Source organism: Oryctolagus cuniculus, chromosome 2, assembly GCF_051225735.1.
Source record: "Oryctolagus cuniculus isolate XC-2025 breed Fujian yellow rabbit chromosome 2, ASM5122573v1, whole genome shotgun sequence".
In the NCBI taxonomy this organism is placed as follows: domain Eukaryota; kingdom Metazoa; phylum Chordata; class Mammalia; order Lagomorpha; family Leporidae; genus Oryctolagus; species Oryctolagus cuniculus.
Genome location: NC_142868.1, coordinates 149725087 through 149744602, shown reverse-complemented (window position 1 = coordinate 149744602; position 19516 = coordinate 149725087). Strand labels below are relative to the sequence as shown.

General features: G+C 37.6%; 1 protein-coding gene across 22 annotated transcripts in view; it reads left to right on the top strand.

Annotated features, from left to right (window-relative positions):
- VRK2 (VRK serine/threonine kinase 2) overlaps positions 1 to 19516 on the top strand; it is a 110244-nt gene that overhangs the window by 6732 nt on the left and 83996 nt on the right. For 2 of the 22 annotated variants that reach the window (XM_070069700.2, XM_089327636.1), the window contains one exon: positions 5612 to 5984. The exons of the other annotated variants lie outside the window; for them this stretch is intronic. The gene's annotated coding sequence lies outside the window, so the exon portion shown is untranslated. The remainder of the gene's footprint in view (positions 1 to 5611; positions 5985 to 19516) is intronic. 22 annotated transcript variants of the gene reach the window in all.

The following is a 19516-nucleotide window of genomic DNA, read 5'->3' as shown; positions in this document are numbered from 1 at the left end:
GCCAAGTTACTTTCACCTACTTAGTAATCCTTTGGAGTCATTGTTTCTGTTCTTTGTCATTGGGATAATGCTAACTCTGAATATTAAATAGATAATTTTTTAAAAAATTTATTTATTTGAAAGTCAGTGTTACACAGAGAAGGAGAGGCGGGGGGGGGGGGGGGGGGTGTGTCTTCCATTTGCTAGTTCACTCCCCAGTTGGCAGCAATGGCCAGAGCTGCGCAAATCCGAAGCCAGCAGCCAGGAGCTTCTCCGGGTCTCTGTCACAGGTACAGGGGCCCAAATCCTTGGGCCCTCTTCTACTGCTTTGCCAGGCCATAGCAGAGAGCTGGTTCGAAAGTGGAGCAGCTGGGATATGAACTGCTGCTCATATGGGATGCCGGCATTGCAGGCAGTGGGTTTACCCACTATGCCACAGTGCTTGCCCTACAAGATAATGTTTTAAAATAACTTGGAACTTGGTAAGCAATTAAATATAATTTACTGAGAATTTTGCTTCTAAACATTTGGTGCCATAATGCACTAGGATGGTGACAGAGACCTTCATTGGAAGGATTTTCTATTTATCCTGCCATGGATTGTGGTGAGTTTAACTACTCATGTAGCAAAACTAAGAACATGGAGAAAGTCTGCAGAAGACTTGTGATGTTTTACGTACTAACCTATATCTGTGAAGGGTCTTTGGTCTTCAAAGAGTGCATGGAAAAGGCCCGCTAGGAAGACACAATGGGGGCCTGTATTGTGGTCTAGTGAGTGAAGCCACTACCTACGACTGCCAGCATCCCATGTGGGTGCTTGTTTTGCTCCATTTCCCATCTAGCTCTCTGCTAATGGCCTGGGAAAAGCAGTGGAAGATGGCTCAAGTGCTTGGGCACCTGTTGCCTTCATGAGAGACCCAGGTGAAGCTCTTGGTTCCCTTTCTCTGTAACTGTGACTTTCAAATAATAATTTTTAAAAAAATGAAATATGAAACTTGTATAAAAATTTTTAAACTATGGATTTGAAAATTTTCGCACCAGAATAAATTTTTACTCCCTTTTTCCATGCACTTTTACAAGTACCCTTGTATGTTATGATCTAAAATTTTTAGTCTTATAATGGATTGATTTTGATAAGATATGTATAATAATGTTGAAGAATTTTGTAAGTGTTCTGTTGCAGAGGCTTTGAGACAGTCTTACCTGACACAATGCAACTTTATGGTGCCAATACAAAGTGTTTCTAGGTAATTTTGTAAATGATTCTGTGGGTGTAGAATGAAGGAGTAACTGAAAGAAAAGATATTTGGTACTTGAAAGACTTACAGCATATAATAAATTGAGTTCTGGTGAAGATATAGATAAAAGGTGATACAAACTCAAAAGAGGAAGGGCTCACTATGCATTTGAATCTAATACACTTGCTTTACCTAAAGACAAGAAGCAGAGACCCTAGAACATGCATTCTAGTTTTGTATGTGTTCTTTGTTAACTTAGCAGTGTCCATTTACCTGTCAGTTGAGAAATCTCGTTAAGTATTTAAGAAAGTTTGGGTTCTTTCCATAAAAAGGGAGCATTCCTATAAGGCTTAGCCTTTGCTTGTCTTTGTCATTTTTTAAATGTCCATCCTGCTTTTTAACATTTCTTAGTATGGTTCTTCATTTTCAAAATCTTTACAGTCAACCTCTCCTGCCTCATGGAAAGGTTTATCAGGTACCCCGTCCCTCAGTGCCTGTAGGTATTACGTCTCTTCCACTGTGCTGCTTACTGCCTTGTAATGTTGACAGTGGTCAAGGTGTTTTTAATTTGAAACCTATTGCTACAGGGAAATCTCTTCTTGAAATGAGCTCACCTCTGTTGCCACACAATAAAAGAATTCCCAGCTTTTGAGAGCTTCTGGCTTCCTTATGAAATATGGATAGACTTCTGCTTCTGAAGTATTCTCATTTTTTTTTCTTTAGATAAGGAAGAAGAGAAATAAATAGTATGAGGTATGTTCCTTCTTGTAAGACACAGAAGTATCTATGTTCATAAAATAAATTACAAGAAAACTAAGAAACTTGTTAGCTCTAAATGAGAGAATTCACCGGAAGTTAGCTGGATGATGGAAATGTATCATTGTCACTTAATGACACAAAGCTGCTGATGGATTTCATACTGCTTAGATACTTGGTTTAACAATTAGTACCTCAGTGTTTGTCCCACAGACCTACATTTCATGGACTGATTTTTTTTCCTGAACACTGTAGTGTTCTATGTGAAAGAATTTTTGGAAAAAACAGCAATTATTTCAAGAGAATCGTTGAAGATTTCCAGTTTCTTTTAAAAAGGTGGCCTTTAGTTAGCCAGGTGGACTTCTCTTTTCTTTAACATCTCCAATCAAGGGAAAAGATTCTGTAGAAAGAAATCGATTGAAGGCCAGAAACATCTACAGATGCAATGTGATCCCAAGCAATGAAGCATGTGGCCCTTCATTGGCATTATATGATAACAGGAGGATCTTCTGGCAGAAGAACTCACTTTTGCTGCGTTCTGCATGCTGCCCCTCCAAACCCATCTTTGATTGGCACCTATGCCCTATTGAAACTGGCATCACACCTTCTGAATGGGCACAATGCCAGGCCAGCAGATGGGTATGGGCAAAAGCATGCCAGAAACCCAGTATGTGAATCAAGTTTAAGTATCAGGGGCCCAAACTCCCATCCAGGGATATAAAAACTACAGTCTGTTGAGAGCTTTTTGTGCTTAAGGTTAAAGGACATGCCATTTCTACTCCAGCTTAGAGGTTGATTAATTTTGAAAGTCAAACAGGAGCTCCTGTGGCTGTGTCAGGCAAAATTCTATCTTTGGTGAATGAGAATTACTACTTCATGTAGGGAAGAGAAAGTATTGTAATGAAGTTTCCAATGAGAGTTACTCTCCTGCAAGTGCCTCCAGCGCTTAAGCAGCATGCGTTCAGTGGAGATGAATATTTCTGTTCTCCAGCAGAGTCAGGTGCAATCAAAGCCAGATCTTCAACCTGCTGCAGTAAAGAACCCTAAATTTAGAAAGGGCAGACAAAGTTTAGAAGAACTCCTTGGTGGCAGCTCTTTTCACCATGAGCTGATGAAGTGCCATAAAAGTGTATAAAGGATATGAAGGGAAAACCCCAAATAAAAACACATTCTAGAATACTTTAGCCTGAAACAAAGATGTTTAACAAGTCAAAGCAAAAAGTTCAGTCCTTCCTCTTCAATGCAGAAATTCTTCTGAATTTTTCTATCAATAAAAGCTTAGTTCACCAAAACGTTAGAACCAAGTTAATACATAAGTAACAAACTTCTTATTCTTAACATTTATTTCAATGCATGTCTATCATGTATATAAACTTTGCCTCTTGAATAATGGATTTTGCATAAAGTTGAGTTCTAAACATCATATTCCTTATGATTGTCTCACACCCACTGTGGAACTCGCCCCATTTGCTCTGGAAAGGAGGGTACCTTTCCTTGTGATCATGTCTCCTAAATGCTCTTAAATTTATGGGAATGCCTGTAATACCAGATGTGGCCAAGAGAAGCTTTTCTTAATCGCCCCATAGCCATTGCTTTTGCTTTTCCACTGTGTAAACTTTATCTATGGAACAGATTCCATGAGACCGTTGTGAATACTTCAACGTATTCAAAACATATAACTGCCACAAATTAAACTACTAAAACTAAAGCTGGTGCATTGTAACTGCCAACTAAAACTGGCACGTCCCTCTGTCAGACTGCAGGAGAGTGTGCCATGCAGTCCTCGGAAAACACAATTCATCCAGAAGCACTCTTGTCACTTGCTCTGATATTAAACCAGAGAAAGTGACATTAATTAAAGAAGTGACACGAGCCAACAAAGGCAATGAAATTCTAAGCTTTGGCTCCTGTGCAGACCTTAATCCAACCTGTTCTGCTTAGGTATTGTGGCCATTTCTGAACAGTAGCTAGTATGGCCACAGTCACCTGCCCTATTCTGAAACATCCACTTCAAGCTACTTACATTTCACATCCAGCATTGGACTAGTTAATTAGTACATTGGTCACCGTTGTATGAGCTTCCCAAGGTAGTAGTGTGGTGGCATGGGATGCATTTACTGTGCTTGGTGAGTGTGAGGTGTACAATGACTAGAGATAGAGAAAGGTAGATCTAATACAAAGGCAAGCAACAGCCAAACAGCAGAGTACCTAGACTTGGTAGACTGAAGCCAGGATGGTCTGTTGCTTGAACTCATTGTGGAAACAAATGGTGGCTGAATTTATGAAAATTCTAACGGGCTACACAGGCAAGCCGGCAAATATCTAGAACTTTTTCTTTGTTCCTATAGCATGCTCTCTCACAAATGCTCATCTCATTATTTCATAGGACTGTTTGTATACAGTCTTTTGAACACCCCCTGCCCCCCCCCCCAACATTCATAAGCATTACATTGTAGGCCCCTTACTGGCAGTTTCTCAAGAGTTCTTAAATTCGGCCTTGCATATTATAATTTTTCAAAATCAATTTGTCAAATGAACTGTAGAGCTAATCTGTTGTGGAAAAATCATTTGTCAACAATTGAAGGCATTGTACTTTTAGATTTAGAAACATTTTGTGTATTTTGGGGAGTTGGCAGAAGAGAAGTACCTGTTCAAGTACATTTTTAAAATTCAAGAAGTCAGGTACTTAATCTATAAACTAGGATTTATTGGGAAAAGTCCACTCTGTTAATGCATAAAATAGGGATGGAGTTGGGGGGGGTCGATTAAAAAATGGATGTTGTGTTAAGAGTAAGCGGTTTTGTATAGAATAAAACAATTCTAATGAATAGCATTAATTGAAGTAGCCTTAATATTGGGCATAAATTTTTGTGGGGGAAAAGTATGGTGTTCACTGTTAAGTGGATTGACTTGTAAGCATGTAACATGCATAAGCAATGAACTTTTCAAATAATGTAAACATAACTTTAACAGAAAATAAATTATTGGAATTTCTTTTAATCCAAGTGTGTGAAAGGTTTGATTAAGGGTTTTGTACATAGTCAGAAGCGTTTGTTATGGTTTCTGGGCATAGGTATTTAATGTTTGAGATCAGGAATTTTCTATCTGTGTAATTAGTCATGAGGCTTAATGTACATTTTTCATATCAGGCAGACAATGGCTTCAAAGAGACAGCAGTGCTGCAAAGGAGCAAGAAAAGAAGGCCAAAGTTGACACACACAGAGGCAAAACAGTGTAGGGAAAATCAACACGTTTTGCAAAATCAATCATTGAAAATGTGTCAGCGTTCAGGAGACTGTCTTTAATTTGCAATCCAAGTGAAATAGAGTATTTAAATATGAGAGGCTGTATTATTGAGCCCAGCATGCCTGCTACCACTTGTTTGACTAGCTCAGAATAGAATACTGAGAGGCACGGGCTCAAAGTTAAATGAACATTTATACATTTTAAAATCAAATGAAAGATTCAGAGTATATTCATGAATTAAATTTTTTTCAGAACTCTAAATTTAATCAGCTGGAATTACTTTTAAAGTGTCATTCTATTTAACTTTTGGGAATGATGAATTTGCCTTTTAATAGGGATGCTGCATTTTATCATGAAGATGAAACAAACTGTCTTTTGTTAATTATTCCTCAGAGACACTGGCCATTTTTCTCTTCTGTGCTTAGTGTGGAAGAAAAGCAGCTTGCTGCAAATTTATTTCAAGCCTGAGCGAATGGAAGCCTCAACATGTGGGAAAGACACACGTGGGGAGCATGGCTTCCACTTTAGGTGTCCTGAGTGCCACCTAATGCACCTCTCAGAGGTAATGTTGGCAAAGCCTCACGCAGGAGGTCACGAACATAGAACACAGAACAGTAAAAAAGAATAAAATTCTGATGAAGAGTAGCAGATGTATCAAATGTGGCTGTGGCATCTGAGAACTGCAGGAATGAGTTTTTGAAATCTTTGTTCAGAAGTCGCCATTTTCATCATCAACTACTAGAACTCTCACTTAATGTGTGCCAAGGTCAGTGTTAAGCACTTTGCATACCTTATTCCATTTAATCCTCTCGGCAGCTTACTAATGAAGATATTGAGGCCTAAAGAAGTTAAACAACTTACTTCCAGGCCACAGTTTTAATTGTCTCCATCTATATTTGAACCCAGGTCTCTTTGCTCTACTAATTAATGTCCCTTGTCAAAGAACACTTTGAATGTATTGGTGGCCAAGAGAAAATAGTGGCAAATGGTGTGCTTATGACAAGCTCATTTCTAAAATAACAGCAAAATAAGTAATTGATAGTATTGGCAGCTAATTTAAGAAATCTGGTAGTGGTGATGCTTATAATGGTGTCATTTTCATTCAGATTGACAACTCAAGGCACAGAGCATCAGTGATGTTTTTAATATTATTAAGATCACCCAATCTGTGAAAGAACATCTGATATTTATAGTAAACCTAATGTTAAGCACTGGAAAAATTCATGAAAAATGTACTATACCTTATATCAAATGACGTTTTCGTAGAAAAAGAAGTCAACCAATATTGAATATAATCTGAAGAGAAAGATGTAGTAGATTTTCATGCTTTTTCAAGGAAGAATAAATTTTCTAGTTTGTAGGGATTTTTATACATTTGTTTTTAAGTCTAATAAAAAATAAGATCAAAAAGACCTCTAAGTCCATATGATATGAATTTAATAAACATGTAAAATGGATTTTTTTTTACAAATGAGTTATTCTTGGCTCTGTCTTTATTCACTGGATAATAATTTAAACATAAAATGCCTAGAAAAGTAGGTCTTTTAAGGAGTACAACCTGGAAAAACACCTGGATAACTAGAATCTTATTAAAGAATATCTCCTTGTAGGATTTGTTTCATATACCAAAGTATCTTATTGATAGTAGACTAGGCTTTAAAAAAATACTGTGGAGTTTTTTCAACATATTAACAAAGTAGTAATGATTTACTACATACTTAAAGAGATACTTACTAGATATTGCAGTGCTAGTTTTTAATGCTAGAATGCTTTTTTCCTTTGGAGTGTATACATAATAAGGAAAATAACAAAATATAAGCTATTACATTAAAATACATGGTTTTTAAGCACTTATGGGTGATTTGGGTTATTCCAGTTTCTGCAGAATGTGAAGAAAAGTTACTCATTATATTTGGTATTATTTCTATTAAAGATCATATGTTAACAGTTGTAACTTAGATCTCCAAGGTCAAATGTGATTTTTATAATTGAGAACATAATATTAGTTATGTAAACCTTTCTTTAAAAAGTATTAGGAGAGTAGTTGTTGGAAAAGTAGTAAAATTGACTACAAAGTCCCCACACAATGCACTTCAAGAAAAGAAGAAAACGAAACAAACCTCCATATCTAATAGGCATTTGTTGCATGATGAAAAGGGGAAGAAAAATATGTGTAGGCCTCTGTGATCATCAGAATTTTTTAACAGGAAACTTGTGAACAAGTTTAAGTGTTGAAATTAATGTAATGTAAACTAAGTACAATATAAAATCTTCATAAAAGTAGGTTGGTTTTTGTTTTCTTAATTGGAGAAAGAAATTGTCAAGTTCCTTTTAATTCTGAAATAATAGGATGTTAAATTTGTGAATGCCTTGTCCGTGTTGAAACATGGGTAGAGGCTTTCAGTTAAGAATTAACATAGCTGAGAAGATTTAGCTATACTAGTTAAGCATGTGAAGCAAATCTAAGTCACAAAGAAGTAACGTAAAGAGATCATAAAGAAGAAAAAATAATGGTTCTATTTTTTGTTCATGTAGTTTATCTTTGGACAGAAAATTACTACATGAAATAATAAAGTCCTGCAAAATAGACACCATGATGAAAGATAAAGGTTTCCCTTATTTGAAGCCTACCTTTAGCATGAATATTAGAAAGTATTTTTAAAAAGTGGGGATGGAGCTAACAGTTCTTAAATAGTGGGTTTTTAAGCCGAAAATATAAGGTTTACAGTATCATTTAGGAAGGGAGGTCAAGGAATATTATTCAGTTGTAAAAGATAATGAAATCCTGATATGGCACCAAAATAGATAAAACTGGAGATCATTTTTTTTTAAAGTGAAATAAGCCAGACACATACAAATACTACATGTTCTCTCTCCTGTGGAAGTTATCAAGAAATAGTTGAGCTGAACTCAAAATGGTGATTATTAGAGGCTGGTAAGGGTGAGGGGTGGGAGGGTGGAAGAGCTCGAAGTTGGGTGGAGTTAATGAGTTCTGGTGTTGTGCAGCACAATGGGGTGACTGCAGTTCACAGCAACACGGGTTTTATGTGCTGCATAAAAAACTGATGATAGGAGCTGGTAGGCTCCAAACACAGGAAGACATGTAAATGAAAGGCTAGTTGCCTAGTATGGTGATTTATATTGTGTATATGTGTTGAAATATTGCTCTGTACCCAAAAGTGCACCATTTTATAGGTTAATCAAAAATTTAAGAAAAACAATAATTGGAAAAAGTCCTCCAGTTTTTACTTTGTAGAGTGAAAATAGATTTCATGACAGGACAAAATTCAATGTCTCTTATGAAATAGAAGTCAACATTTAAGATTTTAGGGAACTTAGGGACTGGCATTGTGGCATAGTGGATAAAGCCACTACCTGGGACTCCAGCATCCCATGTGGGCACTGGTTCGTGTGTGTCCCTGCTGTTCTACTTTAGATCCAGCTCCCTGCTGACAGCCTGAGAAAAGCAGTGGAAGGTGGCTCAAGTGTTTGGATAGCTGCCAACCATGTTGAGAGACTGAGATGATGCTCTTGGCTCCTGACTTCAGCCTAGCCCAGTCCTGGCTGTACTGGCCCTTTAGGGAGTGAACAAGCAGGTGGAAGATTCTCTTTCTCTCTCTATTTTCTGTAACTGCCTATCAAATACATAAATAAATCATTAGGGAAAAAAAATTTAGGAAATTCTAAAATATAACATTTGATATGAAAAAAATTAGAACACTAATTTTAAGAAATATAAGCTTAAATATACAATTTTAAGATGTAATTCACATTTCTAAAGTAGATTAATGGACTGTGGTTAAGAATTATAGGGTTGCCATAAAACAAAAATGTTGTTTTGCATCAATCCTTCAAGCAACCTCAAAATATATGTAGTTAATCATAATAACATGAACATATCAGTTAAAAATATTTGTGAAATAGATAAATGAATTGTAAAATATAGCCTATTATAAAATAAATGTGATATATGCTAGGACCAGTAAGTAATTGGCAGAGAAGAGCAAAAAATATGAATTTAAGAGCATTGGATTATAATACGGTTGTCTCTTTGTTAAAGAGAGCGTGGGGCAGGTGTTTGATGCAACAGTTAAGTTACCGCTTGGGGTACCCAAATCCCATATTGAGTGCCGTTTGAGTCCCAGCTGTTCCACACCATGCAAGGCAGCAGATGATAGCTCAGGCACTTGGGTTCCTGCCACCATGTGGGAGACCCTGATGGAGTTTCTGGCTCCTGGCTTTGCCTGGCCCAGCCCCAGCTGTTGCAGCAGGCATTTGAGGAATGAACCAGTGGATAGAAGATCTGTCTGCCTTTCAAATGAAATGAATGAAAAATTTTAAAAGGTGCTTAGCGAATACTTTATTTAATGGTGAAAGCTTAATAAACAAAGTAAAAATGTAGTGATAGAATTTAATATGACCAGAATGCAGTGGTTTATTTTTACTCTTTAAAAAGAAAAAAAAAATCTGGCAGTAAATAAGTAATTTCAAATATAACTGGAGATACTTTATACAACTCAGTAAATGATAAGTCAGTTGACAGTCTTCACACTGTTGTGTGTGAAACACAGGTTATATAAGTGAAAAGGATAGGTGCCCTGGCCATGCAATGCGTATTTAGTGTGAGGATTTCTGTTTTGATTTCTTCTGTGTATTAGGCTTCCAGGAAACATTCTATTACTACAAGTGTTGGAAAAGAACTGATTGTGCTGCAGTAACTAAACAACAAAGTTCAAAATGCAATTCGTAGGAAATAATTTTAACTTGGAGAGACTTGACATTATTACAGAGTAAGCCCCCCCACATAAAATCATTGATTTTAAAAAGTCTATGTGTAGTGATTTAGCAGATACAAAAACAGTTTTTATGTGTCATAGTCTTGGAATCCATTGTTAGAAATAAATACCAAGATCTTGCTTTTGTTTTTCTCCTAACATCTACATGACATCTTCAGTGTCATTTGAAATTTACCTTCCACTTAAAGCTAATATGGTTTTTCCTTTTACGTTTTCTACCAAAGTTGTATATTTCCTTTCTGCAACATTTTTGCTTCTACATTGTCACTAATATTTTCATTTTTAAAATTATGGTTGTGTACTTGTATCTTTTATGTTTACAAGATTGATTATTTGCAAGGCAGAGTGACAGAAAAGGAGAAATTCCCTCTGCCAATTGACTCCCCAAATGACCACAACAGTGAGAGCTGGGCCAGCCTCTAGCCAGGAGCAAGTAACTCCATCTGGGTCTCCTACAGGGGTTGCAGGGGTCCAAGCACTTAATCTGTTTTCCCAGGCACATTACCAGGTATCTGGATCAGCAGCTGAGCAACAGGGTTTGAACCGGCTTTCATATGGGATGCTGCCATTGCAGGTGGTTGCTTAATCTGCTGTACCACAACTTAGCCCTCATCTTTATCAATTTTATGATCATTTCAAAGACTTAGCTCTTGATTTCATTGGCTCACTGTTTGTTTTTGGCTTTAAATTTTGTTGAATTCGACTTAGTTGCTGTTTGATTCTCTTCCTTGAAGAGGATATGGCTGCATCCCACAACTTTTGATGTGTTAATTGTCTTAGGAATTACGTCTACATTCATTGAAAATTCCACCAGTCCCTGTTATAATTTTTGCATCTATTGTCAAATATGTTTTAAAGAACTGAAGGAGATGTTACAAAATATATATTTTCTCTGATATTTGCTGTATTTTTACTTCCTTTACAGAAAATGTAAACTCTTAAGAATAATTTTTCCCTTTTTTTCCTCAGTATCATCCTCCAGCATTTAGCCTTCTTTCTGAAGATTTTTTTTCCTGCATATTGGACTGACAATTTTTTTTTACTTCCCTTTTCCTAGGTTCTGATAAGAAATCTGCAGTTACTGTTTTCCTGTAGATAATCTCTTGTGTTACAGTGGGGTTTTTTTTTTTGTTTTGTTTTTAGCTTTTAGCAGTTTGACTATACTGTATTGTGTCTAGGCATTGATTTCCTTGAGAATATTCTTTTGGGAATTCTCTGAACTTTTTTTTTTTAAAAACATTTATTTTATTTATTTGGAAGAGTTACAGACAGAGGTAGAGATAGAGGTCTTCCATCCAAGGTTCACTCCTCAGATGGCCCCAATGGCCGGAGCTGCGCCGATCCGAAGCCAGGAGCCAGGAGCTTCTTCCAGTTCTCCCACGTGGGTGCAGGGGCCCAAGGACTTGGGCCATCTTCTACTGCTATCCCAGGCCATAGCAGAGAGCTGGATCAGAAGAGGAGCAGCCGGGACTAGAACTGGTGCCCATATGGGATGCTGGTGCTTCAGGCCAGGGCTTTAACCCACTGTGCCACAGCGCCGACCCCTCTCTGAACTTTTTGAGTATATATGTTTATGTATGCATAAAACTTGGAAATTTCATTATTTCATCTTTAAAAAAAAAACTTTGTCTATTAAAAGGCAAAGTGATGAGAGATACCGAGAGACAGAGAAAAGAAAGCCTATAGAGCTGTTTAATGTCCATATTTTATCTCTGTTTTTCAGTTTAGACAAATTCAGTGGTTGTTTATCTTCAACATAATTCTGTTGAGCCCACTCAGGATTTAAAAAAATATTTTGATTGTATATTTTCAGCTCTGGAAATGATGTTTGAATCTTCTTTGTGCTTTATATGTCTTTGCTGCATTGTTCAAACTTCACAGCAGCTGGGACTGGAACTCTGATATTGGGTGTGGGTGTCCCAGGTGCCACCATTCCTGCCCCTCATTCTTCTTGTCGTTAACCACCCCCCAAAAATACATAGGATGTTGAATACCTTTGCATATTCTCATTTGATCTCCTTTATCATCTTTGTGGAAACATTTGTTAAATCGTTTTGTACATTTTTTTAGTTCATTTTTTAATCATTGCAATGGAAAGCAATCTATTTTTGGTATGTCTTTTACCAGATATGTGTGTTTCGAAATATTTTCTCAGATTGTGATTTTTCTTTTTATTCTCTTACCAGTGTTTTTCTCAGAGCAGAAAGTTAATTTTTATGAAGTCCAACTAATTTTTTCATTTATATGTTAGTCTTTTAGTATTGTATCTACAAAATTGTTACCCTAGGTTGTCTAGATTTTCACCTGTAATGTGGAAGTTTTGCCGGCGCCACTGCTCAATAGGCTAATCCTCCGCCTAGCGGCGCCGGCACACCAGATTCTAGTCCTGGTCGGGGCACCGGATTCTGTCCCGGTTGCCCCTCTTCCAGGCCAGCTCTCTGCTGTGGCCCGGGAGTACAGTGGAGGATGGCCCAAGTACTTGGGCCCTGCACCTGCATGGGAGACCAGGAGAAACACCTGGCTCCTGCCTTTGGATAGGCACGGTGCGCCGGCCACAATGCGCCGGCCGCGGTGGTCATTGGAGGGTGAACCAACGGCAAAGGAAGACCTTTGTCTCTGTCTCTCTCTCACTGTCCACTCTGCCTGTAAAAAAAAAAAAAAAAAAAAAAAAGTTTCAATAGCTTTTCATTTTACATTTATCTTTGTGTTTCATTTGTTTTGATTTTCATGTAAGGTCACTGTCTAGATTCTTTTTATTTTGCATATGGATATCCAATTCTAGTACCATTTGCTGTAAAAATTATTTTTACTCTATTGGATGAGTTTTGTCCCTTCGTAAGAATGAGTTGACTGTTTGGGTCTATTTCTGAACTCTATTACACTCTTCTGTTTGTTGTATTGGTAATACTGCATTGTTTTAGTTGTTGTAGCTTAATAGAAAGTTTTGAGGTTGAGTAGGGTAAATTCTCTGACCTTGTTCCTCTTCCTTAGCATTGTGTTTGCTTTCCTGTGTAAACTAGAGTAAGTTTTATATTCAAACCATAGCTTATTGATATTCTGATTAGGATTCCTCATTTGAATTTATATATCCAGTGGGAAGAATTGTTATCTTAAGAATATGAGTGGGTGTTTGTTTGGCCTAGGAGTTTGACACCATGTCCTATATTGGAGTGCCTTGGTTCATTACTTGCCTCTGGCTCCTGACCCCATCTGCCTGCTAGTACAGACCCTGGGAGGCAGTGGTGATGGCTTGAATGATTTGGGTCCTGTCATTCAATGTGCAAGATTGTGTTCCAAGTTCCCAGCTTTCTTTTGTCTGGCCCCAGCTGTTACGGGCAATTGAAGAGTCAATCAGTGAATAGGGGCTTTTTCTCTCTGTCTGGTCTCTTATGTTCTGTCTCTCTGTCTCTCCCTCTTCCCAACTTACCCCTCCCCCTCTCTCAACCACTCTCCCTTCCTCCCTTTGTGCTCTACTTCTCAAAGAAAGAAGATATGACTCTGTATCCATGAACATGGAATACCTCTCTACATATAAAGGTCTTTGATTTCCTTTGATAGACTTTTGTAAGGTATTTCTCCTACCTATAGTCTGTATAAGTACATGTTTTGTTATATTTATAGATATTTCTGTTTGGGGGCTTAATGCTGTGTTTTTAATTTCTAATTCAAGAAATCATGATTTATTAGATCTGGGAGGTTCTTCAACAGTTCTTTGGGTTTTCATTGTAGACACCATCAAAGAGTTTCATTTCTTCCTTTGCAGGCTGTATTTCTTCTTTTCTTGACATTGTATTCTCTAAGACTTCACTATATTAAATAGGAGTGATGAGAGAGGACATCCTTGCTTTTTTCTTAATTACAAGCATTGAATTTCCAATAAGTCAGATTTTAGCTGATTATTTTTGTTTTGTTTTGTAGATGTTCTTTATCAAGTGGAGGAAGTTTTCCTCTTTACCAGTGTGTATAGAGCTCTTCTGCTTGTTGTAGACTTATAGTGCTCTTCTTTAATTTCCTAAGGTAGACACTTAGATTATTGACTTTGGATCTTTTCTCCATTCTGGTATATGTATTCAGTGTGTTGTTACCATTTGTATATACTTAAATTTTGCCTATAAGCATTTCTTTTGCTTCATCCTACAAATTTAAGAAATTACATATTCATTTAAATTATTTTCAAGTTTTTCTTAATTTTTTCTTTGATTCACATGTTATTTAGAAATGTATTTCTTAATGTCCGAATATTTTGGGATTTTTTTCTACTGGAACTTCAGTTATTTATTTTTAGTTTAATTTTATTATAGTGTGAGAATATACTTCGTATGATTTCTGTTAATTCATATATATTGAGGTATAAATTTTGGCCCAGAATGTTGTCTGTCTTGGTGAAAATACTATGTGAACTCAATAATAGGTATTCTGTGGTTATACAATGAAGTATTCTCTAAATGTCAGTTAAATTCATTGAATGCTGGTGCTACCAGTTCAGCTGTACTAGTGATCTTATGTCTGTTGGATCTGTAATTTACTGATAGTAATGTGTTTAAGTCTCCAACTATTAACAGTGAGTGGATTTATCTTCTCATATTTCACCTTGAAATTCTTAGTTTTTGCTTAATGCTAATATTATGTTGGTAGTCTGTATGTATAAGTTTGTCCCTGATTATTTTCCTGCTTAAAAAGTCTACTTTGTTTGCAATTAATATTGCTATTACAGCTTTCTTTTGACTTTTGTTAGTCTGGTATGGCTTTCTCTATTCCTTTGCTTTCATCCTGTGTCAAAAAGTGGATTTTTTTATAGAAAACAGTTGAGTGTAGTTTTTCATTTATTTATTATTTATTATTCATTATTTCTTTTTCATTATTTCATTTAAATAATCATAACCCACATTTAAAGTGACTTTGAACATTTTTGTATTAGTGTCTATTATATTTGTAACTTTTCTATTTTATTATGCCTGTTCTTTTTAACTTTTCCTCCTTTGCCTTCTCTGAACTTGATTGAGCATTTTCTCTCCTCTCTTGGTATATGAATTAGGCTTCTTTCAGTCTTCTACATTTGTAGCATTCATTTATACAACTAGCAAAGTCTACTTTCAAACCACATTATTTTACTTCACAGCAATGGCAGGTGGCTGCTAACCGTTTTTCTGTCCTGTCCCTCGATATAGCTCATTTCACTTGTCCATAAGCTATAGTCACCCACCACGGTGCTGATATTTTTCATCTCTAACACAGTCATTTATTTATGTTGACCTTAGAATGCATTGCCTGTATTATTTTTCTTCTCTCAGGAAGAACTTTGAACGTTTCTTTGAAGGTGGTCAGCTGTTGGTGTGGTGGTAAAATACAGGAGGATGGGAAGCATTTTATAATGCTCTGATTAGATTTGCCTTTTGGTGGGTCTGTGCCCTAGAGATGTGACCTGCATTGGTGTTTCTCAGTTTCCTCTCTATCCTACTTAGCTGAGATAGGAAGACTAGAGGTGGCTGGAGTTGGTTTTTTCCCTTCTATCCCTATCATGTTGTTTGAGTTCTGGCAATGTGGATTCTCTTTCCTGTGCTGGAAGGAGGAAGGGGTTTTCCCCTGATCTTCACTGTTAGAACCTGGTGGGGCTCTGGGAAGGAAACGTCTGCCACTGTGAACTGATTCTGTTCACTTGTGTTTCCCGCTGCTGAGCATTGAGTTGTCCTGTAACCTCAGTTCTCTGATGGGTCCAAGAAGTGCAGTTGACTTTAAGTTTGCTCAGTTTTTATTTCTTGTGAGGACAGAAGGACGGACCACCAGGCTCTTAACTTGTGTTAGAGTGGAAACCTCCATTTACCTTTTAAGGTCCTTCAAATAGCTGCCCTATTCTTTTTGCTCAGATTTTAAAACTTTTGAAAACTTTTTATTTACTTGAGAGAAAGAGAAGGGGGAGGAGAGGAGAGACAGAGGAGAGATAGGGGAGAGAGGAGAGAGAGGGAAGAGAATGGAACAGAGAACACTCCCATTCTCCCATTCTATGGTATACTCCCCAAATACCCGCAATAGTCAGGACTGGATCAGGCTGAAGCCATTCAATCCAGGTCTACCCTGAGGATGATAGGGACCAAAGACCTTGAGCTATCTATCACCTGTTCCCTTCCAGAGTGCCCATTAGCAGGAAGCTATAACTGGGAGCAGGGATGGGGCTAGAAGCCAGGCACTCTCATATGGAATGCAGGCGTTCCATAGCTACTTTCCTTGAGAAAGATAAAGTTGAGTATTCCTATTCTATCTTATATGTATTTCTTAATACTGATTTGACTTTTAATATTTCTATTCATAATTTTTAAAAATATTTAGTACATTATATATTCTAGGAAATTGTGATTCTTCTTCACTTTTAAGTTTATTGATGGTAATGTGTATAGTGTTAGCATATCTTTTTCAAAATCTTTCCTGGATTGATGGGGCTTTACTCCATTTCCTGTTCTTGAAAAATTTTGCCAAAAATGATTATTTACTTATTTTATTTTTTTAAACTTTTTTTTCAAGATTTATTTATTTGTTTGAAAGTCAGAGTCACAAAGAGAAGGAGAAACAGAAAGAAATCTTGCATCCACTGGTTCAGTCCCAAGATGGCCACAACAGCCAGTGCTGTCTTAGGCTGAAACCAGGAGCCAAGAGCTTCATCCAGTCTCCCACGTGAGTTCAGGGGCCCAAACACTTGGGCTTTCTTCCACCTCTTTCCCAGGCCACTAGCAGAGAATGGAAATGGAGCAACTGATGCCTATATGGGATGCTGGGGTTATAGGCAGTGCCTTTATCGCCTCTTCTACAGTGCTGGCCCCTACTTTCTTTACTTTTTATTTTGTAACTTTTAAATTTCAAATTTATAAACAACAGACAAGAAGAGAATTCCCGGATAATATTCACTCTACTTCCTCAAATGCTAGGAGCTTACAAAGCCGTAGTATATCACATAATTGTCAACACCAAGAAACTGATACAATGCTAATAACTCATTTACAGACCTAATTAAAGTTTTGCCAATTGTCCCACTAATGTTGGGACAACATTAATTTTGGCCCAAAATCCAGAACACACAATATGTATAGTTGTATCTCTTTACTTTTTTTTCTGCTCTAAGATTTTATTTATGTTAATTCAGAAGGTAGAACAACAGGAAGAGAAAGAGACAGACAGACAGATGGATAGACTGAGGAGGAGGGAGACAGGGAGAGAGACAGATCTTCCATTAGCTCATTCACTCCCTGAATGCCCACAACAGCCATGGCTGGACTAGGCTGAAGCCAGGAGCTGGGTACTCCATCCAAGTCTCCTGTGTGGGGAGAAGGGACCCAAGTATTTTAGCCATCATTTTTTGCCTCCCAAGGTGCCTATTAGCAATAACTAGTATTAGAAACAAAGGTAGGGCTTGATTCCAGGCCTTGTTAATGGAATGCAGGTTTCCCAAGCAGTGGTTTAATAATCCACTTCATGGGGCCATCACTGTGGCGCAGCAGGTTAACGCCCTGGCCTGAAGTGCCGGCATCCCATAAGGGCCCCGATTTGAGACCTGGCTGCTCCACTTCCGATCCAGTTCTCTGCTATGGCCTGGGAAAGCAGTAGAAGATGGCCCAGGTCCTTTGGCCCCTGCACCCGTGTGGAGGACCTGGAAAAAGCTCCTGGCTTCAGATCGGCATATCTCCGGCCATTGTGTCCAATTGGGGAGTGAACCATTGGATGGAAGACCCCTTTCTCCCCCTGCCTATCCTCTCTGTAATTCTGACTTTCAAATAAATAAATAAATCTTTAAAAAATTAATAATCCACTTCATGACAATCTCCATCACCAGGATATTTATTGAAATAATTGCTTCGGCTATCTTAGTGTAAGTAGAGTTTGAATCCAGAGCATAAATACAAGTGTATTTCAAAAAGTTTGTTGAAAATGGAATTAAAAGATAAGTTTATTTTGGCTCCAAAATATTGAAATCCAAGCATAGTTTTTTTGTGTGTGTGCATTTTGCCATAAACTTCTTAAGAATCCATCATATTGGTTAGGGCCTAAAACACCTTTTCAGTTAATTAAGTACTTATATGCCCACACCAGTCACTGGGTCTTAATTGATTCTAGTCCTTTTTATTCTCAGGATATTTTCCCCCCAATCCTAGATTAACTAAAAAGTCCTATTCGAAGAATTCTTGCCCTCTACTTCTGGGGAGGTGAATTATTCTTCTGTCTCTTAGAGGGAATGAGACTGGGGTACAAAGAAGCCTTACCTTTAATGGTCTCCCCCATTTCCCCACCCATTTTGAGAATTTTTAAAAACACATTTAAAAAAAGATTTATTTATTTATTTGAAAGGCAGAGTTACAGAGAGGCAGAGAGAGAGTGAGTGAGCGAGCGAGCGAGCGAGCTTCCATCAGCTGGTTCACTCCCCAAATGGCCACAATGGCCAGGGCTGGACCAGGCTGAAGCCAGGAGCCAGGAGCTTCTTCTGAGTCTCCCACATGGGTGACAGGAGCCCAAGCACTTGGGCCATCTTCTGCTGCTTTGCAAAGCAGGTCAGCAGGGAGCTAGATCTGAAGTGAGGCAAGCTGGGGCTTGAACAGGCACTATTATGGGATGCTGGTGTTACAGGCAGTGGCTTAACCTGCTGAGCTACAATGCCTGCCTTCCTTGCTAATTGAATTTCAACTAGAAGATAAGCTGTCTCATCTCTCTCATTTATTCAGTTATTTATGTCAGTGTGTACAATGGATATTTACTTTCCCTTGGGTTATAATTCTTTACTGTCTTTAATAATTTTATTATTTAAGCTGCTAGTCTCAGCATTTTCTCTGTCTCAGCCCTGGAATCAGTCATTTCCCAAAGCAGTTCTGGTTCCTTTTATTGGCAGTGGTATTTAGAAACCACAGTATGGGTGCTAGGAATATTCATTTCTATTGGGAGATTATTCCTTTAGGCCTTTTCAGCTTTTTGTTTTTGAATACATTAACTTCTGTTAATGTCTTTGGTTTTGTAAGTTATTAAGTTGAACATTCTCATTTTTCAGTTTTCTTAAAACCATTCTATGTTTCTGAGTATCACTTTTGTGCATCAATTTATACATCAAATATTTAATAAATTCCTTTCTAGACCCTTTCTAAGGGCTTGGGAGACATCTGAATGATGCGCATTTCAACTTCATCGTAATTAGTCTTGATACATTTTCACTGTTATATTCTATGTTTTTAAATTTCTACTTATTTATTTGAGAGAAACACACGCAGTGGGGTGGGATCATGAGGGTGGAGAGAGGGAAAGAGAGGGAGAGCAGGAGAACAGTCAGATCTGCTAGTTCACTCCCCACATTCCCAGAGTGTCAAGAATAGGCTGGGGCTAAACCCTGGAGTGGAAATGCAATCCAGGTTTCCCACATAGATGGCAGAAACAATAACTTGAGCCTGGAATCCAACCCTAGTTCTATAACATGCTGACATCTTAACCACAGGGCTAAATGTGTGTTATGATTCTTGTATGTTTTCTAATTTCT